Source organism: Equus przewalskii, chromosome 29, assembly GCF_037783145.1.
Source record: "Equus przewalskii isolate Varuska chromosome 29, EquPr2, whole genome shotgun sequence".
NCBI lineage: Eukaryota > Metazoa > Chordata > Mammalia > Perissodactyla > Equidae > Equus > Equus przewalskii.
Window position 1 is genome coordinate 12930624 of NC_091859.1, and position 27050 is coordinate 12957673.

The window sequence follows — 27050 nt, forward strand, 5'->3', positions numbered from 1 at the left end:
TCAGGATTAATCACTCTGTCTGACCCCCAATGAAGGTTATTTTTCCTATAAAGCTCTCACATAGCATGGTCGTCCTTGGGTTCCCTCTTGACCATCTAATCTCTTCTGACTGTGAGCATTTGGGGCTGGAATCAAAGCGTGGTTATTTTTTGTGTGCCTGCACCGCTTAGAACAAGGTACACTTTTCACCCGTCTGTAGTTGCGTACTGTAATGTACTTGGGAAACGTTTGTTTCTTTAGTTGATGGAAAGAGTCTTTGTTCTTTGTATCGAATTAATTTGCTCAAGTCATTTTCTACTGACAATGTAAAGGGCAATTTAATCCCAATTTCAATCAATAGAATCATAAATTCCGCTCAATTAAAATGAAAACTGATGGCATTTTATTATCCAGTGGGGAAGGTTCACAGATCATACAAACCTGTTAAACCAGCAGAAGTTGGAAAGAACACAGTTAAACACTGAATCCTTAACTCCAACACCATATAAGTGTTCGACCCTTTTGGAGAAAGACTTGCCCTTGGAATTTTATGCCGTAAAAAGGTTAACTTCTTAATTGCACGTGTAATATTATCGTTAAGAAAGATACAGAGAGAAATGTTGTCAGACATCGTATAATTAATGTAAGTTAATATAAAGTGTATGTTAATTACCATTTTTTGGTAACTAAGGAGAAGAATACCATCCCTTTCTCAATTCATTGGAACAAAGTCTGTTAGCTCTTGCTCACATTCATTCTGTGGTCTGAAATCTGTGAATCAATTCACCTATGTGGTGGGCTTATCCTTGGTCACGTCTATTTTGGAATTTCCTAATTCATGTTCTAGATGTACCTCCTTCCCAAACATGCTACATGCACAGCTTCCCACAAGTGAGTTGACAGTAACACTATCACTTTACCGTTATTTTGGCTAAAAATCTTAGTATCATCCATGACTCCTTTATTTTTCTCACACTTCACATCTATTCTGTCAGGAATCCTACTGACTCAACCTCCCAAAATATTTGTGGAATCTGAACACTTTCCTTGATTCAAACTACCATCTGAACTAGTCACCCAACTGGTATTATTGTTTCTACCTTGCTCCTTTACTGTTTTTTCTACCATACATTACCTTCTTACAAAAAATATTAATCTCTTAAAGAATTACATTTATTGTTCAATAGCTATCTCCTCTACTACAGTGTAAGCTCCACTAGGGCATGCATCTTTTTCTGTTTTTTCCACTGATGTATCAAAGGCACTTAAAATAGTACCTGACGTGCTGTAGGCACCCCTTAAATATTTGTTGAAAGAATGAATACTTGGCTAAAAACATATATATATTTGGATAATGATTTCTATTTTTACATATATATGTGTACATATATGTATTTTTTAAACACACACATATGTGTATATATACAAACCAACACAGACATGTATGTGTGTATCTGTGTGTATGTGTATTATTTATGTAGAAACATTTTTTGGGTGTACTGATTGCAAATACATTTATTTTGGACCTCAGTAAACATAATGTTTGTTCTTTCAAAATTTCATTCTACCGGAAAACGATGGCTTGTATCTACAAATTTTATCAACCCTTTGAATGAAGACCACAGAAAAGTAGCACCTCAAACAGACTCTGGGGAAAATAACAGAAGAATGGGCTTATGTCATTTACAGATATATCCACAAAAACAGCACGTTGCTTCTGTCATTTAACAGAAAAATGAATAAACGAAACCCCTCATTCAACAATATTTCTTTAATATGTACCGTGTGTGTGTTATTGTAAATAGTTTTGTATGCACATTTGTGTGGGCACAAATGAATGAGACACAAGCATTGCTGTTAAGGATCTAATAAGTAGCAGAATTTTATTTAATGTAAGAATAATTATAACATGTGAGTCATAATGTAATGATTACCATACTAGGGGCATGCACATAACGTTACGGGCACTCAAAGAAATAAGAGAGAAATACATAGCTTTGCGTTATTTCCTTATTGTGCTGTTCTGATGGAAAATAGAAAGGAAAATTTTCAAACTGGGAAATTTTCGCTTCCTCTGGAATAAAATACCTATAAAAGTTTATTAAAATTTCATACAGCATTTAAAAACATTTTGAAAGCGTTATCTTTTTTAATTTCAAAACCATTGCACTTTGAAGTGTGGGATGGTTAAATTTTTACAACATGAAGGATTACAAGAGGTTTGTTTTTATTGAACATTGTAATATGACTATTTGAGCAAAAACTTCCAAGTCAGGCTATTTACTTATATACTAATCAAGTATATATCAAAAGGGCCGCCCATATGAAAAGAATCTTAACCACCCCTGGAATTAAGATAATTTATGTTTGCAATTAAACGTAGGAATAATTAGCCCGTCCCTAAATTATAGAATGAAGAGTATAAATTCATGTTACAGAAGGAATGATCTCATGTAGCATTTACATTTAACTGTGAAGAATATGGCGAAAATGTATTTGCATTTTTGAAACAGTTTAATTTCTTAGACTTAATATTTGTATTTAACGCATTTGATAATTTCTGGATGTAATTTTATTCATTTGCTCTTTAATATATCTCTCTTAAAAGGGAAAAGACAGTCCTAAGACATTATGCTTTCTTCCCAATAATGGCAAATCTCACAGATGCCTTAATTAAAAATATTTAGAAAGTTCTCCGTAATTCGGTTTTTCCCTGTTCCCATAGAACGCAATCCACACTCCTGGTACTTCCTCTTTTATTCTTGCCATTGTGCCTCCAACCTCTTTCACAAACTTCCCTGACTTGACTATCCATATTACTTCCTTCATTCTTTTTTTTTTTTTTACCTTAGTTTATATTCTGCTACATAATAATACATCCATAGACTTTTAGATTTGGAAGCCTGAAAACTCTTATCCATTGCGCTGCCATCTATAAAAGTCCATTTGTGTGCTGGTGAACTGTCTCTCAATAATTAAAACATCTTGATTTTGAGAAGTGAGTTGAGGGGCCGGCCTGGTGCCACAGTGATTAAGGTTGTATGCTCTGCTTCGGCAGCCCAGGGTTCAATGGTTTGGTTCCTGGGTGCAGACTCACGTACCGCTTATCAAGCCATGTTGTGGCAGGCGTCCCACATATAAAACAGAGGAAGGTGGGCAGAGACATTAGCTCAGGGACAATCTTGCTCAGCCAGAAGAGGAGGATTGGCAGCAGATGTTAGCTCAGGGCTAATCTTCCTTAAAAAAAAAAAAAAAAAAACAACAACAAGAAAGAAGTGAGTTACGGAGATGAACTTACTACACATCAAAACATATGACAACATAGGCCGATCCAAGTATATATTTACACCGACATGTGCAAAATATATAGAAAGCGCAAATAAGTAGAGAGAAAGCAGTATTGTTCCCCAGAGAAAAAACTTACAGTAAGCACTAGTGATTTTCTCTTGAAGTATATAGAGTTAGCTATATAAACATTTCCCACAGCTGACCAGGAAAGGTGTTATCTCCCAAGAAATTATTATCTGAGATAATGAGGAATCTGCTAAAACCTATAAAAATCTCAAGCTGCTTCCTGCTTCTGCTGAGTCATGAGAAAATGAGTGCTATCTCAGAAAGAAACATGAATTATATCTCTAGTTACTTTGAAGTCTTAGGTTGAAGTCTAAAGGATTTGGGGCAGGGACGTTAGATTGTAAAGATAGAGTTGTCATCTCTTTATCTAACTGAAAAATGCATTTTGTAGACAAAAGAGCATGTGGAATTGAGTCTATGTAGTTGATGTAAAAAAACTTGATTGTGTTTTCTGGACTACAGGTCCTCGTTTGAGAATGATGGATGTCAGAGAAGGAAGAGAGAACATCTCAGGAGAAAATGAAAAGATCGAAAGCTCAGGATTTTTCCACGTGCTGCTTCCTGTAGGAAGACTCTCCATTCATTCTTGTCATCGTTACTATTTTAGATTATTTTTTATTTGGATGAAAAGAGGGAAAGCATACTTTTGTATGTGAAAATATCACAAACATATATATGGGAAGGGTTGATAGAATATGGATTCGATTGTATTGTTGTTTGAAAGGAAGAGTCTAATTAATAGGATGAAATGCAAGAGGTATTAATGTAAATTTCTATACTTGGGTTCAGAAATTAGTTGGACAAGTAAACGGATGGCAGAAAACTGGCTTAGCTACATTTTAGCTACATTTTAGCTACATTTTATCCACCTGGGTGGATAAAGTTGGTTTTACAATTCTATACAAGCCAAGTGTGTGATGTGGCAGCCAAAAATATCTAATGAATCCTCAAACTGCATTAGCAAAATTGCAGCATCCAGGGAAGGCAAAGTAATAATTCTCTGGCTCTTCCCTTTGCCCAGACCACATCTGGAGCAATGTGTTAATTTCTAGACCCCATTGACAGTTAATTACAGTACACCCCAAGGGATATAACCAGTTGTTAAAGAGTATGGAAACTATGGCATAAGAGGAATAGTTGGAAAAAATTGTGCTTAACCTGGAAAAGAAGACATTCAAAGAAGGTGCCTTAAAGTCTTTAATGACTGTCGTGTGGCAAAGAGTTTCTATTTATGTTTTATAGATTTTGAATTGTGATTAATGCCAATTCAGGGCTAAATATCAGGGGGAAACAATATTGGGTCAATATAAGAAAGATCTTTTTAAAACTTGAACTGTCCATCAATACATAGGCTCCTTCATGAAGTAGTTGCAGGTCACTAAAATTATTCTGGATAGAGATAGCTGGACACCTGCAGGATGTGCTTGAGTCAGCTACTACCGGCTTATGAAAGCCAATTGTTAAATATTTAGGGATTTTGCCAGCTGGTTAGGTTGCTCGAAATCAGCAAACTGTAGGAGGGTTTACACCAGAGAATTTGGCAAGCAATATAAATCAGGATTTTTTTTTTTATGCTTCACAAAGAACTGAAATTGATTAACAAGTTTTTGTTAATATATTTACATATGTATGTTAAGTGAGAATTTTCTCAAGGGGCTGATAGAACAATGTGATGATAAGATTGATTAAAATCTCTCTGAAAACACTGCTCTTTCTTTATTGAATAACAACAACGGCAAAGTTTTCTCCATCATTCCCAAATGAATTGGATAACAGAATGTAATTTCTTCTTCCATTCTCATATTCTAACTCATTTTAACAACCCCACTCCTGTCTCCAATATAACTTGTTCCTTCTTGCATCTTAGTTTTATTGCTTTTACTTATGATGCTTCTTTCTGTCCTTCTTTTATCTCTCTATCTCATATCAAACCTGGAATCCAAACAAACGTCTTCTGGGAATCATTCCCTTATTAACTATACCAGAACTTAATCCGTCCTTCCTATGCGTTTTCTCAAGCACTGATGTCCTCAGTGTGAAGCACACTCAATCAAACTTATTAATATGTTGTTGATGATTTAGTGCTCATCATTTTCCAATCTTTGTTGCATGCCTCTCCACTTACATGATAGCCCCTTACTGAGCAGAGGTGTCGTCAATGTCTTGATATAATTTCCTGCTCAAAGCCCTTCCAGGGCCATTGTGATAAAGCTAAAACTCCTTACAACAGGATATGAAGAAGCTTCTGACTGCTCTCCATCTTCCACGCTCATCAATCGACACACAGCTCCAGGTATCCTAGTCTCCTGAGCTGCTCCATAAAGTTCCCAGAAACTGCTGTCCAATTCCACACTGGTGTGCCCCTGCTGCTTCCTGGAATGATTGAAACATCTGCCCCATCAGGAGAAAATTTCTTCATCTTTATGAGTCAGGCTCAGCTCAAGTATCCCTTTCTTGATGAAATCCAACCTCTGCCCATAACCTCGGTCCCACATTCACACTCAGCTATCTTGCCCACCAACTATGGAGTTCTGTAGTTGCTAGTCCCTAGAGCCCAGGATTTAAAGTCACATAGACCTGGCATGAATCCGGTTTCACCACTTTCACGTTCTGCGATTTCTGTCAAGCTATTTAACGATCCTAAATCTCAGTCGTCTCCTGTGTCACTGGGTATAACTTCCCCTTCCTAGAGTAGTCATAAGTTAAATGAGTGGTACATGTAAAGTGCTTGGCACTTAGACTGGCACAGAATGAGCCCTCAGTAAATGGCAGCTCTATTGGACTGTAAGGTCCTAAGGCCAGGGCATCTTTGAAGTCAAGAGTCTAATGCTTCAGGAGTACTCAGTAAGTGTTTACTGAACAACTGAAGTGAGTGCCTCTATGACAGGAGAACAAAATATCAACTGAGGATGCGATTAGAGAGGAAGTAAAAGGCAGATCATTTAAATCTCTTTTAGATTCAATGCCTGACTTGCTTCAGACCTGATATATAATATGACCTCGAGATTTTTACTAGGCTTCCAGCACGTTCAATCGAACTTATATACAGAAAAGTGGAAAAATTAGTATTAAAAATAAAGTTTCTAATTAAGAATATTTTCTAATTAAGAATATTTTCTAATGAGACTGAAGCCTTTTTTTCAGGCACTCATTCTTCTAGTAACTTTCAGATCTATGAAAATGGTAGGAAGGAAGCATAATCATGCTCATATGGCAAGTTCCTTAATTAAAACATATGGCCATTGCAATTTCAAAAGGCCACAATAAAAATCAGCGTAGTTGTTTAGAACCAAACATGACAAGTTCAGTGTTATGGTATAAATTGAACCAGGCTCAAGTTAAAAATAAGAGCAAAAAAACAGTAGTTTAGGATAACGTCTACAGGTAAATATTAACCAATTATATTTCATTTAGAAAGGTAAAAATACTACCATCCTCAAGTTCAGAAACAAGTCTAATTTATTTCCTTAAAAGCTGCTGCAGAACAGATCTTATGGATGTCTTTCTTACACGTTAAGACACCTCCTAATGGCTCTTTCCAGCTTCAGTCTTGAGCTACCATAATGACTTCTTTGAAAATTCATCCAATCTAATTTACCTAAAGCATAGTTGTGATCATATCCCATCTACACTCAATAAATTTAGAGTATTCTGTGTGGCCCTCAGAGTAAAATTTCAACACATGAGTGTGACGTTTGATGCTCTTTACAGTGAGGCCCCAAAGCCCCTTTACTGTGCTCCCCTCAACATATCCTTCCCTGCGAAAACAAACAAACAAAATTATTAATTTGGCATTTCCTAATACAGCCCAACTGTGTGTCCTCTAAGTTCCTTCTAGAATGCCCTTGACGGTCATCGCTGCCCTTTGAATTTTAGCCACGGCTATGAATCCATTCCAGATACAGTCATTCACACCCTTCTTTTTCTTCCCATAGTATTTAATTTGTATATCTATTATGATCACTTCAATTTTTATATGAAAGACATTCTTGAAAATTAAAAAGCGAAGTAAAAATTTAAACCAAGTTGGATTTTCTCAAAATAAATTTAAAAATGATAGAAAAATAAGACAAAAAACCATTTGTGTTATTTTTCCTATAGCATTAATCTGAATAATACACAAACATTTATGGAGAAAAGTGAAACTTCAGAGGGCATTAGTCTACAACCACAAATTTATTATTCTTCTCTTTTATAAAATTTCTTGTATCCAAGTCTCTGTCATGCTCCAGGATATTTCAGGTGTAGCTCTTTCTCAAACTGCACTGACATTGTCATGTATTGTGCTGATTGTGTCTCACTAAGGTAGAGTAAGTTGATAGCAGCAATGCATCTTTATTTGCTTTGTGTCCAATGAGCCCCATTTTTCCTTCATGGTGATGGCCTTCTACAGTTATTATCAGAGGATTTCCTATTAAATGAATGAATTTCTTTTTTAGGTTTGATTTAACTTAAAATATAAATTAAAAGAAAAACATCATTTGAGATAACTCTAAATTCACAGACTATATTACCAAACATGTGAATAATTTTAATTCAGTGTCTTCTGGGAAGGTCAATGCCACTCAGGAAATCGCCTGTCATCTTGCTATGAGTGGATTTCCTGCTCCCTTCATTCACTGGGCACTGCAATGGGTTCCTAAAAGGTACTAATACTCAATTCTCAAGATATTAGTGGGTGTCTTATTTTCATATCAATCTGAATGCACATTTTAAGGAAAGGAATAAATCTCATCACCACATTATTTCAAAAAGCATACCCATAAATAAGAGGTTGATATATTAAGATTATTAAATTCTATCTTGCCTTCTACTTATAGTTATGTATTTCGTTCTCTCCTATTTGATTTGGAGCTCCCTAGTCAGATGCCTGGCTTATCTATTTCTTTTAGTGCTGACAGAACCTAATACATTGCCTTATTCACCAGAGTTGATGCAAAAAAGAGTTTGTTGAATCAAATTGCGTTTAATTAAATATAATGACTGGATAGTTATTTTGAAGAGAGAAGGGGTTTTATCTATTTATTTTTGCTGTAGTTTTGTGATTATACGATGCAACATCCATTAAAAGTCCAAGCAATTTAAATTTAGAGATGTATATTCCAACCAACATTAATCTTCATCACAAATACCCCTCTATCAAAATTCTCTAGTCAAAAATGTCAAGAAATAGTCTCATAGAAAGCAAATGATAAGAGATATCCAGCACCTGCTGCCTTTAGGCAAACTCTAAATTTAAGTTTTCTATGTTTAGAAACATTACACATCTAGATAGCAGAAGAGTAAAATCATTTTATTTGGCAAGATCTTCCTACTTCATCTTTTTGATGTATGGATATCTGTGTGAAATAAGTCAGTCAATCACCATTCACTGGCTTTGTGACAAAACCTCTGTACTTTTCTATCAAAGGGTTCACTGAACTTATTGATTGATCTTACTACAGCATCCTTCCGACTGTAAAGCTCCTAAATTATGATTTTCAAAAAAGTAAAATCATGACTCATATAAAATGAACATAAGCCATTCATTAATGAGGGAACTAGTAAGATGTTGTAACCAATTCAAAGGAGAATTTGGCAATTTGGACTTCAGAAATTAAATTTTAAATTAAAGCTAAAATGAACTTGTTAATAGATTCAAAACTGCTTCATCTTCCATACAGCAATAATAGGCAATATTAAGTGTTATCTTTTCTATAGGCCAGAAATCAATTTTCTTTCCTTACCGGGCCATATTGATTTGCACTACCATTATTTTTTAATAAATTGTCTTCTACTCTTACAGAGACGTAAAATGGCCTAATAAACAGAAAGCCAGTTAATGCTACACACACTTACAAAATCAGATGCAACCCAGAGGGTCTACTAAAAGAGAATCCAGTCCTCTCCCTTGCCAATCTGGGTAATTTTTTTTCCTGAAAGGGTATATAGTTTTGGAATGTGATCTTGGTATTTAATCTTCTCTAGGATTTTTTCTCAGAGGTGGAGTCTATTTCAGTTTATTAAAAAATGTTATTCAGCAGTGTGATTAATTTTTTAAGAGTATAAACTTTTGACAGGCAACAGACTGGTTCAGGATTTAGCTAGATACCAGAATCACTCAACTTAGGAAAGGACTCTTTGGGCAATTTCTCATTCTGTGGGTTTTCTTAGCTCAGTCCTTTTAAGTCAAAACTATGCCTTCCTTTCTCTGTTTCTCTAGCCACCAAGGATCCCTGATCTGTAAACTAAGGGCCTAATGTCCAGATTAAATTCAATGCTACTCCCAGTTTCCAAGAACAGAAACTCATTCTATGTCCTTTTCAACTTCCATATCCAGAAGTTCTTTTAGTTCTATCGTTCTTGGGTCAGGGCAAACTTCTTTGCTGTCAGAGAGAGTCAAGAGTGGGAGTGGAATTGGAGTTCAAACAGATTTTCTCTGACAGTGTGTGTCAGTGGATCATTTATTTTCTGATGAAAGGCAGGAGCAGCTCCAGTTGGGGTTGTGAGGGGTGGGTATATGCTCTTACAACCATATCTTAGCCAAATAAAGAAGGATAACACTTTTGAAAACATTTCAGAAAGCACTCTCCCACTTCATGTCAGAGGGAAAATTTGCACAGAGCTGGATTTCCAAGGAATCAGCTTGCAGGAGTGTAGCTATAGAAGTGGGAAACTTATTATTTTACAGACCAATCATACTCTATACTTGGTGACCTGAAGAATGACATGCCAGATCATTCACCAGATACAGAAATAGGAAAGGAAAGGAGAGATAGTTAGAAAGCACAAATAGCAAGATTTGATGAATTACGTGTAAGGGAGAAAGCAGAGTCTCAGTTGACCTCAGAGGTGTCAGGACTCAGTATCTCTGTAGTCAGAGGTTTCATTAATTGAGGTTTTGTATACTGGTAGGTATGGGAGACAGGAGTTGATGTGAAATTTGGCATTGATCATGTTGTGTTTGAGATACTAGTAACTATTCTGGAAGGTAAGTTCAGGGTCTAACCTGGAAATTACCCATTTGAGACCATTAAGTTTATAGATTTTGATTAAAATCATGCTGGATAATATTCCCAAAGAGGGAGTGTGCACGGAAAGAAAGTACTAATCATTCAAGGACAGAAATCTGATGACAGAGCCAAAAGGGAGACTAGGAAGGATGAATCTAGAGGCCATTTTAGAAACTGTGGAGAGATAGATTGGTGTCAATTGGGTCATTGGAAAGAGTGCCTAGGATTGACAACCTTGAACATATATATAAACCAAAGGCAAAGAACTAATAGAAATTGAGAGAAGTTAAATATATAGGAGAGAGAAGATAAATTTGATAGACAAAGATCCTAAAAGAGACAAAAGATGATGGGTAGCAATATGTTGCTTAATTTGTAGAGGATGAAGACAACCACATATTCTGATCCTAGAAAAAGAAAATAAGAGCATGTGCAGATAGAAATCATTTCATACAAAGGGGACAGGGAGTTGAGTTAGTTCATGCCTGATGATCTCAACTTTATTTAAAAAATGAAGGCAAGGTTGTTAAACACGTAGGGTGAGCTTCGTGTAGAAAATCTAAAAGAAAGGTGTTGAACAGAAAGGAAAAAGTAACCGACCAAGAAAAACAGAAGAATGGTTTAGTGTTTCTGTAGACCAGATGAAATGGGATTCCGTTTATTTATAGTGGCCCAAACCTAGGCAATTCCATGACTTTCTCCAGTGGTAGCAGACATATGTAACAAGAGGTAGAAAATACTTGTTAGAAGGAGGCCCAGTGATTAACCAAGCATCTAGGTAGGTCAGAGAGGAAAGTTCAAAATGGGCTGATATAATGGGAAAGAAAGGATCAGAGATCTCTATGAGGTCAAAGAGCAGGTTATGGAAGTGAGGGTATGAGAAAACTACAGTGTTCGGAGATGGAAATTTTGAGGTTTATGATTTCTGTTGAGACTTTTTTTGTGTGATAAGAAGGTTAGAGTGAAACTTTTGATATGAAAGAAAGAAGAATTGAACTGAAGTTGACTGGGTTTAAAGTGTAAGAATCTATGAAATTAAGTCTATAGGTAGATCCTTCTTCTGGACTTTGAAATTGACATGATTGATTACAGAATATAGGATAGAAAAAAATATTGACTCAAATACCAAAACTTTTCATCAATATGAGAGAGTAACTAAAAACTTTTTAGATTATTGTTAAGAGGGGAACATAGAATGATATGTTCAGAGGTTGTGAACTCCACATAAAGAGAGAATATTATGTGAGAGTAGAGAGGAAGAGTTTGGAAATCAATAAGGATAGTCACTCTTGCAGGTCATGTAGCATATGAGAAAACAAATATTTTCTTCTTAGGAAAGATTTAAGAGAAGAGTTTTCTTCTAGTAAGGGAGATAGAAAAGAAAGTATTGGGAATATTGTTGGGCAAGAGTTGGTTTTTGTTTTATTTTGTTTTATGAATATTTTTAAACATTAGACTACTAATTCATTGGGCATATTTGAAAGGTGTGGGAGAAAGGGTGAGAGGAAGAACAGTTCTGTGTGAGAGTGAGGTTGGGTAGATGGTATATAAAAGAGAGGTTTCTATAGTGAATGCTGATCAAGAGGTAAGAAGCAAGGATGTGAAGTATATTGCAGTGATCTCGCCATAAAGTTTGGAACCCTAGTGTCAACTTGGGCACAGAGTTTCCTGGTGTCTCAGCAAGAGAAGCTCAGATCATGACTTCTAAGGCTTTTGGAGTCAGAGTTGAGGGAATTTTTGCTTCCAGATCCACAGCACAGTGTTTGCCTTTGTGAACAGCTTTTAGATGTTCCCTTTTCTTCACTAAACATCCTCATATAGCCTGGTTTTCTTTTTATCCCAGATCCTCTTTTTTGAGCAACCTCTGGCTTTTTTAATGTCCTTTTTGGTGTGGTATTCAGAAATAAATAGTCTGCACACACAGTATGTTCTAGCCTAAACATAGAAGAAGACTAAGATACCTGCAATGAATTTGAGTGAAAATGCAGGAAGAAACTGTGTTAGCTCATTTGACATCAAGCTATGGACTTAAATTGAAGTAACTTCCTATAAAGCCCAATACTTTTCTTTATCCATATGTATCATATGTGTGTGTATAATGTATAGTTAGATTTGCTCAGACTGTCAACATTATTTGGCATAATGAATCCACTGTAACGGTTTTTCTTCCCAATGCTGTGTTTTCAAAACTTTTGAGAAGTTGCAATCACCAATGTTAACCACAAATGTGAAATGAGACCCAGTCAAAGACAGAGCCTGTAACATGATATTAGAGATCTCTTTTCAAGTTGATGGTCATTGTGTGCTATGGTTTGTTCACTTACAAACATTTAACTATACCTTCATCTTTTCCATATTTCTGTATTATCTATAAGTATACCATGAAAAATGTTGGAGGAAGCTCAATCAGTGCTATGCCATTGGACCTGACTCCAATAATGTCAAAAATATGCACATTCTAGAATTTTTATGAAGTGATAAAAATACTTGCCTAAATCCATCCTCTGAAGGCTCTTGTTTCCATATTTCATTAATTTTCCTCAACACCCCTCACAACTCTAAATCTTCAGTCAGTAGTTTTCTTGAGACAAGCATTTTAACTAAGGATTTTAATACAAGGTTTCTAGAGTGTCTCTGACTAGAGAAACAGTAGAAGATTTGAGATAACAACAGAATCTGGTGCTTAATTTATAAATGGCCTAAGACAATACATACCTTTCTGTCACTTAAGATTCAACCATGTCATTTATTCAACAAACAGAGAACTCACTATGTCCTATTTATATTAGAGTCACTTTTTGTTGGATATTGTGTGTACCAGGCATGGGGCAGAGAGTGGGAATACAAAGATAAATAAAACGTAGTTCTTGTTCTTAAGGAGCTCAGAGTCTAATAATAGACATAGATGTTTAAATATATAATACTGCGTGCTAAGATGCATAAATAAAATAATACGAGAATGTAGAGGACCTGAAGCACATGCAAGGAGGAATCTAAGTGTAAAGAAACTCTTATCTTCTCAAATTAATACTATTTATATAGAGTTTTGTCTAGAATTTTCTTCATTATATAGAGCATTCTTTTTTGAGGCAAACACTTCAATGAAGCATTTCATCAGATCAATCTTGGCCCACCGACATCAAACTGCCCGTATTTATCGCCCATATTCATCACACCCGTATTCATCAACCAATTCTTTTATATTTTTTTGGTTGTGTATTCAGGTTCAATGTAATACAGTCAGAACATTCCTGGGCATAACTCAGAATGCTGATTAGCAATACAGCTAAGTCTCTATTTCACATGAACCTGGGATCTATTTCCTGACATATATTGTTAAGCATAAAGGAAAAGAAAATAAATTCATGGCTTTGTGGATGAGAACGCAGGCCTAGGCTTGTTGACACCTGTCTGTGGCTCCTTTCCAAGGGCTTATTTTCAAAAGCCAGATCTCCATCCTTTGTTGAGTTGAAAAATCAAAAACAAATAAAAAGCTATAGGAAACTTTCTTTGTGGAGGAAGAAGCCATGTGTGAAGAATTTTCATCCACCATGCACTGCCAATGTTTCTAAGTCTAAATATCAAGAGCATTGTCTCATGATGGAATTTGCCTATGAGTGATTAACGCCATAAATTACACAAAGAAAATGAGCATACTGCTAAAATAATTGCTCCAACACTAATTCCACCCTGTTACATCTTGCTAAGAATCTTTTGCCTTTTATGTAGTCCCATCACGTTTATTGCAATTTTCAAGCCTGGCCTATTAAGATTTTTTTTTTTTTTTCCGCTAAAACTTACTCTTTTATTACATTTAAGGATGATGAGGACTGGATAATGAAAACTTTTAAATTACTCCCATTTGCAATTCTGTTGCTTACAAGGTAGTCAAAAGCTATCCAATTTTATTGGTACATTAAAAAAGCCGTATGAAAAATTAAATTTATATGTTTTTATGCTAGCAGCTCTATTACAATATTCTTTTCAGTTTCTATGGAAAGGGCTTTCATCCACAGAACTACAAAATTAAGAGACATTCTGCATTGAAATAAGTTTCTTTCATGTGTTAAGTACTAGACTGATTTACAACTCCCCATTGAGATGAAGTTGCTCAAATTACCGCCCCTCCCCCCCATCTTTCTTTTCAAGTTTAAAATGAACTAAGCAAATTTGCCGTTGGTGTTTTATAATGTCAATGAACTTTAAAGACCTTTTGAACAAATGGGATTGCCTAGGCAGCCACCAGGGACTAGATCATCATTTTCTTTGTATTTTTATCCAATTGAAACTGTCTCACTGATTCAGGCCAGGGCTCCCCAAGCTGGGTGGCTACGTAAGTCAGGGTATCACCAACACTATTCCCAGGAAATTTGTCCAACTGGGCTTTCTTTGAAGATCCATTCTCTTGCGCTGCTCTCTTGTGAAGAAGGATTCCTACCAGAAGATAGGTTTCCTACTCCACCACAGGTGATTTGGCCCCTCCTTCAAGTTAAGTCTCCACCCTCTCAAATACATCTTCTACTAAGGCTCCTGTTGTGTATGTGAAATTTTCACTAGAGCTCTTCTAAGCCCCATCTTTTCACACTAGGCCGCCTGTCCACCACCCACGTCCCATTCAAATTAGCAACAGTCTCATCCTCCGTCTTTCCTTGGGCATCCACAGATTTATGGACAACCACTGCTGCTTCAACTACTCTGCAGCTAAATTGCTTTTGATGACCAAAACTTCAGCTTGCTCATGGAGTAAGACGTTCAAAGCTTGAGACTTAATTCACCAAACAGAGACAGGCCATAACTAATATAAAAATAATAGTTCTTTTCAATTCTAGGATATTGTTAGCTGTCACAAGCAAAGCAGGCTTGGGCCTATATCTCTCAGGAACGACAGACCTTGAAATAAACGCATGCTGCTTCATGAATATGTTGTTGAATCTTGAGAAACGTTTTTTGCAGGGGCGATATTATCTTAGAAAAAACTAGATGGTACTCTCTTGAAAGGTTTAGCTATTTATAGGCATGTTGTTAAATGGTTCTTTTCATAATGAAGATTACAATAAGCATCTCTGAAAAGGTGCTAGCCTTTCTAAACAATTACACTTAAAATAGTTTTTAAAGCCAAGCAGAATTTTCTTCTTGAACACTCAACTTAAGTATCACTCTAACTTTTCCCAAAGTAATTAAACATAACTTTCCTTGCTCACTTATAATAATATTTTTAGCCTTTATTATACTCTTTTTTTGATCACAATAGTCATTTAGTCTGATTACAGTCTGATACAAATTAGATTTGTGTCCTGGATATTTGAATAAATAACTGAATTGTATTTTATTATAAATAACTATATTTCACAATTTGATAATTTGTTTCATATACCCTTGGGTAGTTATATACTAACTAAATTATAGAAGCTTTAGAATGCCATGACAATAAGTTTTTGAAAGTAATATAAGTGTAAGTAAAGATAGAATGACTTTTAATCTGTGTTCAGTGCGTCTCTTATTGGGCATGTCATATTGTCACAAATAAATGTTCTTTCTGAATCTGAATATGTGCTAAACACACAAGCAGCCTGAAACCTAAGTTGTCACGGCTGAATTCCTAAATTACAGTTTTTAAGAACTGAGCTTGAACGGAAAAGTATTTCAATTAAGAAAAGGTCATGAGGAATCCTTAAATAAGTATGATGATATACACCTTAGATCTAAAGGTTATTTCCTACTACTAAGGCTGGCAGACAAGATGGAATGGCCCAGACAAATGAAATTTCAGTATTCTGCCAACTGGTTCTGATCCTTCTACTTAATTCTTCTCCTTATTTTCGACACACTGAATCTGCTGATGGCATTTTAATTCAGGCTGGCTGTTTACCGTCTTCTAGGATTATACAGGTATTTTATGGGGGTTTTATTCCAGGGCAGCCAATTAGCAAGCTGAATTGGGTTACAGGTTATTATCACTCGGAAAACAGGGGATGTTTGCTCAAACTTGTTTTCTTCCCTGTACTGGAGAAAATATACATGCTTGCAAAAATAGCATTAATTCTCGAAAACATTTATTCAGCTGAACACTGGCTTCTCCGATGTTACCATATGTGATTTATGGCTTACTAAACAGAGATTGGGATCTTCCCAAAGCGAATGTTAAGAGCGGTACACCACATTTAGGGAATGAAAACAAAAACCAAATAAACCAAGAAAAACACTTGATCAAGTTAGGTATTTCTAATTCAATCAAGAAATATATACACATAGAATTAAGTAAGAATTCTGAACACAAAGATGTGATTTTACGTACATTGGTCCTGTTTGTACATAGTGTGGCATTATGAATTCTGTCCAAATATGCCCACCTTTATATAAAATATAGGAGGAAACACTAAACATGTGACTTGTGGACTTTTCCTACACAGGGTAAATAGATATATAGCAATAATTTTGTTAATCTGATCCATGAAAAATTAAATATGGAAAAATTCAGATAAAGAGAAATGTTGGTTCAACAGTTGTTTTGTTTTAAATTTTGCATCTAAATTGAACAAAGTAACATGATTATTCCTAGGTCTTCAATTAATTTTTGAATAGAGACAGCCTATAACGAGATCAGTAACTTCTATCTGTTTTATCATTTGTTTACTTTTTAGTCAATTATCAAACACTTTAGGCCTTCAGTTTTATACATCCCAGACTTGGCCATCAACTCATTTTGTATGTGCTAATTTTATTCTACATAATGACATCAGAGTTTCCTATTCTGTTTTTCCATGCTTCTTTTTGTGTATGTTAGGCCTACGTGGAGATGGATGAGTACTAATATTTTTTTAGAATAAAATACATTTTTGTAATCCATAATAAGAGTTTTTTTTTTCTTTATGAGGATGATTGGCCCTGAGCTAACATTGGTTGCATGCCTCCTCTTTTCGCTTGAGAAAGTTTGTCTTTGAGCTGACATCTGTGCCAATATTCCTCTATTATGTATGTGGGATGCTGCCACAAGATGGCTTGATGAGCAGTGTATAGGTCCGTGCCCAGCATCCAAACCTGTGGACTGTGGGACATGGAAGCAGACCACATGAACTTAACCACTACACCACAGGGCTGGCCCCCATAACAAGCAATTTTAAGTTGCTATTTTATATTAAATGTAGATCATCTATTCATCCACTAATTTATTAATTCCTTCCACAAATATTTAATGAATGCCTTTTATTTTCTAAATATGTGTAATAAGTATTTATTCCCATTTCAATTCCTTTCAATTCAAATCTAATTAATAGATATCTACAAATCCTGCTTCATCCTGATAAATCAAATGACACAATCCAATGCAGATGTGTCTGTTAGTCATATTTTAAAAAGTGGTCTCTCTATCCCAGAAATCCAGTAGTCGCTATGAAAGAAAAATTTCTGGTTCTCTTCTAAATACTGCTTAACTCGGATTATCCCTAATGCGCACCTAGTAAAAAATTCTCATGGATATTTACTATAATCAGTGTTTTAGTTTTGTTTAATATGAAAGCCATGAGGAAAGATTTGCTGTTTTATAAATATGATCATATTTGAATTTATTTTATTCTTAGAGTTTCTAAAGATCTCTTTCAGTCACCCAAACCACCATGTAACTATAGTTTTTATAAGTTATTTTACGGCCAAAGTTCATATATTTTTATATTTACTATTATTTTAATTAGGAATAATATTCAAATAAAAAGTAATCTGACATCTCAGATAACTATCGCCTGTATCATAGCAGGCTCTAAAATTTCCTACAACACTTACCTATAATGATATTATTCCTCAAGCTCATCAAATGTGTAGTCATACCAAGCACCTTCTTCATAATTTCTATCATAGGTACACTTAACAAACCCCATGTTTATTATTATTTTAAAGTAAAAGTAACATATATCACCCAAATGGAAAGTTAAAGTACTTCACCCCTCTGACAGCACCCTGACTTCTCTCAAAAATTAACCACTATCTAGTTTCTTATGAGTTCTTCTAGAATAATTTAATTCATGGTTTTTTTTTTGGAGGACGATCAGCCCTAAACTAACATCTGCTGCCAGTCCTCCTCTTTTTGCTGAGGAAGACTGGCCCTGAGCTAACATCCTTGCCTATCTTCCTCTACTTTATATGTAGGACACCTGCCACAGCATGGCTTGATGAGTGGTGCTATGTCTGCACCCAGGATCTGAACTGGCGAACCCCAGGCCGCCAAGCGGAACGTGCACACTTAACCACTGCACCACCATGCGGGCTCCTAATTCATATTCTTAAAGAATTTATACAAATACATTTGCAACGATCAGTTATAATATTTACATGAGATCTGTCTATATCAACAAGACAGAAAATCATTCTTTTGTCTTCACTAAAGATATATATTTCATTGTATTGATACAACATAAACCATTTAACCAATTTCCTATTTATTGATCATTAACTTTATTTCTAGTTTGTTTTAGTTATAATGTTGCAATAAATAACTTTGAACATATTTTGATATATTCTTATGAGTCTATTCAAGATCACATTAATATATGTCAAATGCTGGAACAAAATATACTTATTACACATTTTGATAGATATGGCCAAATTCCCCTCAAAATATTTGTATCCATTTACATTCTCATTAAAAACCAGCGACAGTGCTTATTTCCTTACCCTCTCACCAACAGTGGATATTGTCCAACGTTTTATATTTGTCTATCTGTTGAGAAAAAAACATAGAGTATCATGTTCTATTTGCATACTTTTATGTATGAATGAGATTGAGAATCTATTCATATATCTATAGTTTTTTTTTGAAAGCTACTCTTTCTGAATTTTCTCATTTTAATTGCTGTATTTATCATATTATTCTGTGGTAGTTTTATATATGTATTATTTAACTTGAGGAAATAAACTATTTGCTATTTTGGTTGTCAAAAGTGCTATATATGCTGCCAATACAAGTTCACATTTTCTTCCCTTTTTTCTCTCTATATTTTTTCTATATAAAATATTTACTTTTTATGTATCAAAATTATCAATTTTTAAAAATTGTATCTTGTTTGTTTTGCTGGAAAAGACACTCCTTACTCTAAAATCATATTAATTCAATGAAGTATTCTTCCTGCATTTTAATTTTTTCATTAGTAGCATTTAATCATTTAATAAATATGTTTTCTATTTTGATACAAGTAACAAAGTAAGGAACACTTTAGCTACATTTTAAGCAAGTGTTCAACAGACACACATGGCTATTTCTATATTATAGAACATTTCCTCATCACAAAAGTCTTACTGGACAATGAAGATAGAGTCCTCCACCTTAATATTCAGATTTTTTTTTGGCTAATTCCTTAGGTTTATTGTATAGATAAATAAGTAGTGTACTGTGATAAAAGAAGAACGTGTGCATGCATTTCTAGTTTATTCTAGAGCTGAATGGAATGTTGGAGGCTGGAAGAACTCGCACAATTTTACCACCTGAGCCACTAAGTTTGTATACCGATATACAACAGTGCGTGGGGTGGGGGATGGGGTTGGATAGAGCCAAAGAAACTCTTAGAGATCAGCTAGTTCAAACATCTTATTTTCTGCAGATGTTGAGACAAAAGGCTTCAGAGATGAAGTAAATTTCCTACCCAGTTAGTTTGTAAGAATGATGACAAGAATTCAGGTCGCCTGATTCTCAATCTAATCCTGCACCCACATTTATTATAAACCATCCATGTGGAAAAATAAATTATCTAGTATACTCATGGGATAATTAAGTATGAACACAGAGACAAGAAAACGACATTAGCTACCTAAGAATCTATGTTGAAGTATATTTGTATCCTAAATGTAAAGTGTCCTGAGTGTGGTCATAAGTATTGCCCCTGTCTATATATAATGCAGATCTCAGTACTTTTATTCCACAGAAGAAGAGGAGGAGGAGATTTATTTCACAACTTGCAGAGCAGATGCCTTCAAATTCCTCATCACACATGTTTACTGTCCAGTCTCTTCTTCCTTCTCCTGTAGAAGTGGAGATTCATATTCTCTTCTTTTTTCTTCCTAGCCTCCAGCTTTCTTGACCCCATCTCTTTCTTTCTAAACCTTCCCAATCTCAAACGCTCTCCCTTTTTTTTGCAGAATAATTCACATGCTTTTTGTTTCTGCATCCAAACTTGCATCCACACCTTTCAAGGTGATCACCAACAGAGGCTCTGTTGCAAAGATAGTTCTTAAGTCTTTTATTCGTAGCCCTCTAAAAGGTTCATGGTTCTCAGAGTTTAGTCCACCATGTAACATCACTACCAGCTTATAACGAAAGGAAACAAATTCTCAGACCATGTTTTCCACCTATATGGACATTTACTGAGCAATCAGTCATCAGTATGCAGGCATAAAACTCGTACAGACTGTTTGGCAAGATTCATGATATACTACTGTCTTTTCAGGGACTGTGTCCATGACAGGCTCACTTGACATCATTCTAAAAGGCTCACTTGGAATTATACCAGAAGCAGAAATCTTTTAACCTAGTTGTCATCAGACAACTAGAATCCTTCTAATGATGATGGGACATAGAACCATTTGGGAAGTCAAATCTTGGGCTCTATTCCTAGGCAAGGACTACAGACCTGGCTGGAGTCTTATACACTGTTCGCGCAAAGGAAGGCTGTGTCTGTAAAGAATTTTAGTGAATCCACAGATCTTGGATTGAGAATTGGCAATCGGGAACAACTAAAGTTTTTCTTTTGTAACAACTGAATTTTTGTAACAACTAAATTTTGTAAATTTTTGTAACAACTAAACGTAACAACTAAAATTTTTCTGTTACATATTTTATGGGTGAAAATAACTTCATTTTTATATGTTGAATTTCAGAAATAGAAAGGTCTGAGTTCAGTGAGGAGTGAGTGTTATCCGCATTCTGTTGTGTTAAAGGTGGCATTGTGTGAAAGAAGAAATTCCAGGAAATTATTATAGACAGGAAAGATGATTCTTCACAACTGAGAAAGGAAGGATTCTTATGTTAGTTGGTAGACTGTGAAAGAAGTACTGGTTCATGAAATAAGACAATTAGCTGAAAGGGTGATATACTCACTGAGATGAGGAGAGTTGTATTTAACAGCTTCTAGGACAGTTGGGAAAATAACTCTATTTTAATAATACCTCAATATCTTTAGTTAAAAGAATTTTTAAAGAAAATTTAAAAATTATTCAGCTTCTAGATTTAAATAAGTATTGGAAGAAGGCAGAGTTTTGGTAAGATGAATCTAAATAGCCACATTAAAAAAAAAACTATTCATAAGATAAAAAAATACAGAAATATGTGTATTCTAATTTTAATTCAGAAAGAAACAATTGCTCCTATGTGTCAGCCATTCTGCCTGGTGCTTTATATATCTTGTCTCATATAATTCTTAAAATGGTACTGAAGCGTATATTAATTATTCATCATAACATTCATTAATTATCTTAATAACCTTTTGATTATTATCAGAAAATTCTTCCCTGGTACCTTTACACAATACTAAACTTTAATTTAGGCATAATATTTTTTTTTATTTATTAATTTAATAAAGTTTGTTTTTTGGTGAGGAAGATTTACCCTAAGCTAACATCTGCTGCCAATCTTCCTCTCCTTTTATTTATTTATTTTTTTGCTTGAGGAAGATTAACCCTGAGCTAAGATCCGTGCCAATCTTCCTCCATTTTTTTTCTGTGGGATGCCTCCACAGCATGGCTGACAAGTGAAGCAGCTCTGCGCCCAGGATCCGAACCTGTGAACTCGAGTTAGCGAAGCAGAGTGCACAGAACTTTAACCACTCGGCCACAGGGATGGCCCCCTTTACGTTGCTTTTTATGTTTTCTCTTCTATTATCATCAGTGAGGCAGAAGAAAGTCAGTTTTTAGGTATTTTCATACAGTATTGTAGGGTATTCCATAACCAGGGATATTTCCTCTCCCTAAGCTGGACTGTATGTTTCAGTCTTGTTCTATTCTAAAGACATGGACGCCAAAGGTCAGAGAACAATCAAGGAATTCAAACAGCATTTATTCCCCCATCAAATAAAATAGTAAGATGTATCTAGATTTTATCTGTTCTGATAGTTGCTCTCTGCCCAGAAAAGGAAGAACTCTTTAACCATTTGAATAGTTCCTAAGCCAAAGGTGGCATCCCTCAGCTTTGGGGCATAAGTCCGAGAGAGTTCACCACAGCTCATTAAAAAAAGGCGGGGTAAGAAATACCAGTTGCCAATTCCAGCAAAGGAAATGAGTATTTTGATGCTTGTAATTAACTGCACTGTGGTAGAAATTATGGCTTCTGATGAAATCTAGGTACATTTCCTTTTGCTTAATCTGGTTTACAAAGGCTAAATTTCTCCCCAAGGTATCTATGGCAAGATACATATTCTAAGCAAAGGGCTTTTAAACAATGAATTCGCTGACTTTAGGCAATCTTCCCCAGGGCCCAGTGATGTCAGCACACTTTGGAAAGAATGTTATTTAAAAGTATTAACCAAATCTATACTCAGTAGAAGGAAAATAGGGTAACAAAGTAGGGGCTGGGGAGCAATTCTTAAGCCCTATTTAGAGATTTTTCCTGAAAGGACTTGTATAACATAGAGTCGAGATGGTCCAAAGAACAAATTATTTTTGTTTTATGCCATGCACTTTGAGGAAGCAGGAATATATTGAGGCCTAATAGTATTGGTAGACCGAGCATATTTAAATTGCAAAGATTTTAAAACAACGTGTTTCAGATCTCCCATTTACCAGGTACAATACTAAGTCCCTGAACCAGAACATGATCTTCCAGCTGGAGTTTAATGGAGCCTGTGGGCGGAAATCAGATCTATGAACTTCCCATCTAGCGCAAGTTCACAGTAAGAAACAACGTTATTGATGTTTTTCTGGCACCAAATTATAAAGATGACTAAACTGACTAAGAAGAAAACAAAAGCAGAGTCTGACTGAAGGAAAGTCTAGGAGGAAATAAAGATGATGAAATTCCTAGCTCAGAGAGGAAAGGAATGGAAGAATTAATCAGTCAGTGGGAGGTTAAACCTAAGAATCAGAGAGAAGTCTAATATTTAAGTCAAGATGTTCTCTAAGCGAGTGAGATGTGAAAACAATCTAAGGAAGAGAGGGAAAAGCCCTATAGGAAATCGTAAACAATTTTCTGTACTAAAACCACAGGAGCAGAAGGGCCCACAAAAAAACTAATTGAATTTAGTAGCTATATTATCTGCCTGCCCAATATCGTTGTCAGTAATTCATGTATTGACTGATAATTCTAGAAAATAAATAGGGATCATAATTACAGTGACTTAAGTATATTGAGATTTGGTTCCTTCTAAATAGGAACTAATCAACTTGTAGGAAACCTTATATTTAGTATCTAACAACCATAATGATTTCATTTGATATGTTATAATAACTACCTAAATTTGGTCTGACAAAATGAGTATGCTATTACAGCAATGGTTGTAAAATTATAATAATTTGCTGCTACCATAGGAATATACTTGGGTCTATATTCTTGAAAATCATAAACCATTTAGCCAGTATTGTAAGGTTTATTTTAAATTTGTGAAAATACACTTTTACAAAGATTACTTATTCCTAGCTCTAAAAAGGTACAATACTTTAAAAGTTGTGGACAGGAAACAAAATAATCACATACTTAAAGAAAAGTATTTAGTTTAGATCAAGGAATAAAATAATCACAGATCATTTAAAAATAAGGCATTTAGTTTGCAAAATTATTTCCTCCCAAATTTTTATTTCAACAATGGCAGTGAATTAAAAAAAAGAATAACTCTATTTTAGGATTTAATTAGCATAAAATTTAAAAAATAAAATTTAATAAAAGTTGTGATAGGTCCAATTCTGCTTCGTTGGCTTTGCTTGTGTTGTATTTTTAGAAAAAGGGTTCAGAGAATAAGCCGGAATTTATGATCCTTAAGAAAAAGATCCCTTTTTATTCTATTGAAACGGTGAACTAATCGTGTTTCTGAAGAAAGGAAACTCATCCAAACTAAGTGTATTAGAGTTCTGGCAAGAATTCTTTACCTTAGGCAACTAAAATAATGATCTAGCTTAATTTAAGAATGTTTTAAATCTCAAAGTAAAGTGTTGTAATCTAGTTAAGTACATTTGCCACAATAAAATTATATGGCTGTTCTTTTACAAATGTGGTTCCCATGTGGGAGAATATAGGAGAACCACCAAAAACATAATATGAGGGATGCCTAAACCAGAATAACTACAGTGGAAAGATGTATGTGTCCGCATAAGGCAAATGTTATTTTATTGCCATTTGTACACATCCTGTGTCACCTCTTAATTAAGAAAATTTAGACTGGCAATGAGTAGGGATAATAATTTTTTTACCTCAGGGAGTCCTGGAGGAGAAGGGAAGGTGGATACAAAGAATAGCTCAGAGGGGAAAAATAAAGAGATTGTTGGGGCCCAGGGCAGGCCACCCCAAAATATCCCACAATAGCATATTGATTATTTTGAATTGAAGTTACTTGAGAAGCAAAAAGGACATTCTGACCCTCCCGTCTCTGTTCCCCCTGAAAGCAGGAAATGAATCCCCCATGTGAAAGATACTCTCTGCATCCTTATCACCACAGCTGGGGAACTCAGGGCTGAGAATCCTGCACAAACCAACCTTGATAACTTACTACCTCAAGTCTAAACTCTGCTGAAATTCCTCACTAGTTAGTACCCTAAACTTGAGTTACTTTGTCCTGTCAATTCTTCCCAAATTTATTGTTTCCTTGCGTAAAAGATACATATATATATATTGCCTCCTCTGTTCCGAGCATCATTTCTCTATGATCTCTAATACATACCTATTAAACTGGGTTTTTCTCCTGTTAATCTGCTCTTGTGTCGATTTTATTATAAGCCCAGCCATAAAAACATAAGAAGGGAAGAAAAGGGATTTTCCCCACCCCAACAAGATATATAGCTCAGAATTTCTGGGCTCTCCAAAACCTTTTAAAACGTCTAAAATTTCTATAAATAGTTTAGACTTAATACTTCATTAGATATCAAATATTAGGACCTAAGAGGAAGATCTAAAATTACTGGCCCATAAAGAATGAGTTCAAAACACACAAACAAAAAGGAAGAAAATTTTAAAAAGCTCCCACGCCCTTTAAAGAAGTCATTTCACTTACTATGCAAATCAACACTGAACAGATGACGTTATTTTTCTTATTTTAAAGATGAGGTTCTGCTAGTATTCTAATGTCAACTACCTTCCCTGAGTAGAAGAATGGATTACTGACTTACAAAATTGAAGTTTGACACGTAACGTTGCTTTTTTGCTGCGACCATCTTCCTACTCTCACGGTCTTTGGTCTTCGTCACTGAATCTCCTCATGCCTCCCCTCCGGACTTCATCAGAATGATTACAGCTGTTTTATTACTTATTCTCCCATAACAGTGAGTGCATCATGAAAGTTTCAGAATATCATCTAGTTTTCAGAATTGTGACCCTTTTGTAAGAAATGTTATTTAGATTAATGATTCCCCCATTGACCTTTTCTGTAAGATTTGTGGAAGTGGAGAAATTACGTAGTCCCTGGCAGCGCCTAGTATACTCACCCTCAGCAATGATGTGCGTGCTCAAATGGGAAGCCCGTTTTCTGCTTGCTGATTTCAAATCTTTTTCCGTAGCAGCCCTTTGTAGGCCTGCTCTCTACATCCCACTTTGCTTTCTGCCACAAGCATCAAAGTGTCATCTTGCTTTCCTCTCTGACGCCCAACTACTCCCTTCATCCCCTGGGTCTTTCCCTCAGGCCTGGCTCTGGAAGGAGATGCTCTCTTTAGATTCCCATCTATACAACTCCTTTCTTTGGGACCCCAGGGGAAAAAAATACAAAAGTCTCTTTTATTTTAAGGACTGTACTGCAAAAACTGCAGGGACGTCCACATAAAGTTATACAAATTATGAACGTAAGTATGTAACAATGACAATGACGTACTTACAGTAATAGCAGTATCTGATCTACGTAGTTCTCTACTCCTTTCTGAGATGGTCAATAAAAGAAGTCCCTGTTGGATTTCTGTCCTGGACTTTTACTTTGAAGAGTGAGGTTCAACTACACTTTGTCCACTGTGTGCCAACCACTGCTTTTTCTCTCTTATCACTTGTGGCCGCCAATCACTTCCTACCACCAACCACTGCTATCTTTTGTCATAGTGAGCTTGATGGATGCTTCGTTCCAGATCAATCCATCTGAACAAACTAAAGATAAAAATAAACATGTACAAATTAAGATGTCTCCTTGCTACAAGAAGAAAAATCAGTTCCTTGAAGAAACGCAGATTCTGAGACAACCATTTCCCATAAGTGATCTTGCCAGAAAGGATTGTATTTGTGATATTTTCCCTCAGCTCCTAGTCCTTATAGAGAGGGACAGGTGAATACTACCCAGGTAGAAAAATTGGGAAGAGAAGCAGGGTGTGTGTCAAGATATTTTTAAAAACTCAGCCTAGGGCTTCTTGGATTAGCTGAGATGAGTACACTATTATGCTGCTTCAAATTAGACCTACACTGACACATTTAGGCAAATTTATAGCATAACTTGCTTTAAAGAAGATGATAAAGGAAAATATTTAGCAATACTGTCATGAATAAAAATGTAAAAAAATATATTGCGAGTAGTTTTTCTTTTACATTGTTTTTAATTTATATGTTTAGAAATGTCATGAACTTGTATCTTT

At 35.3% G+C, this 27050-nt stretch overlaps 1 long non-coding RNA gene across 1 annotated transcript; it reads right to left on the reverse strand.

Annotated features, from left to right (window-relative positions):
* Positions 1-1838: 1838 nt before the first annotated feature.
* On the reverse strand, positions 1839-25796 carry LOC139080259 (uncharacterized). The gene is made up of 3 exons (XR_011534601.1): positions 25614-25796; positions 18990-19035; positions 1839-3216 (listed from the first exon to the last, which is right to left on the reverse strand). It is a non-coding gene; the product is annotated as an uncharacterized lncRNA (long non-coding RNA).
* Between the last annotated feature and the right edge of the window lie 1254 nt (positions 25797-27050).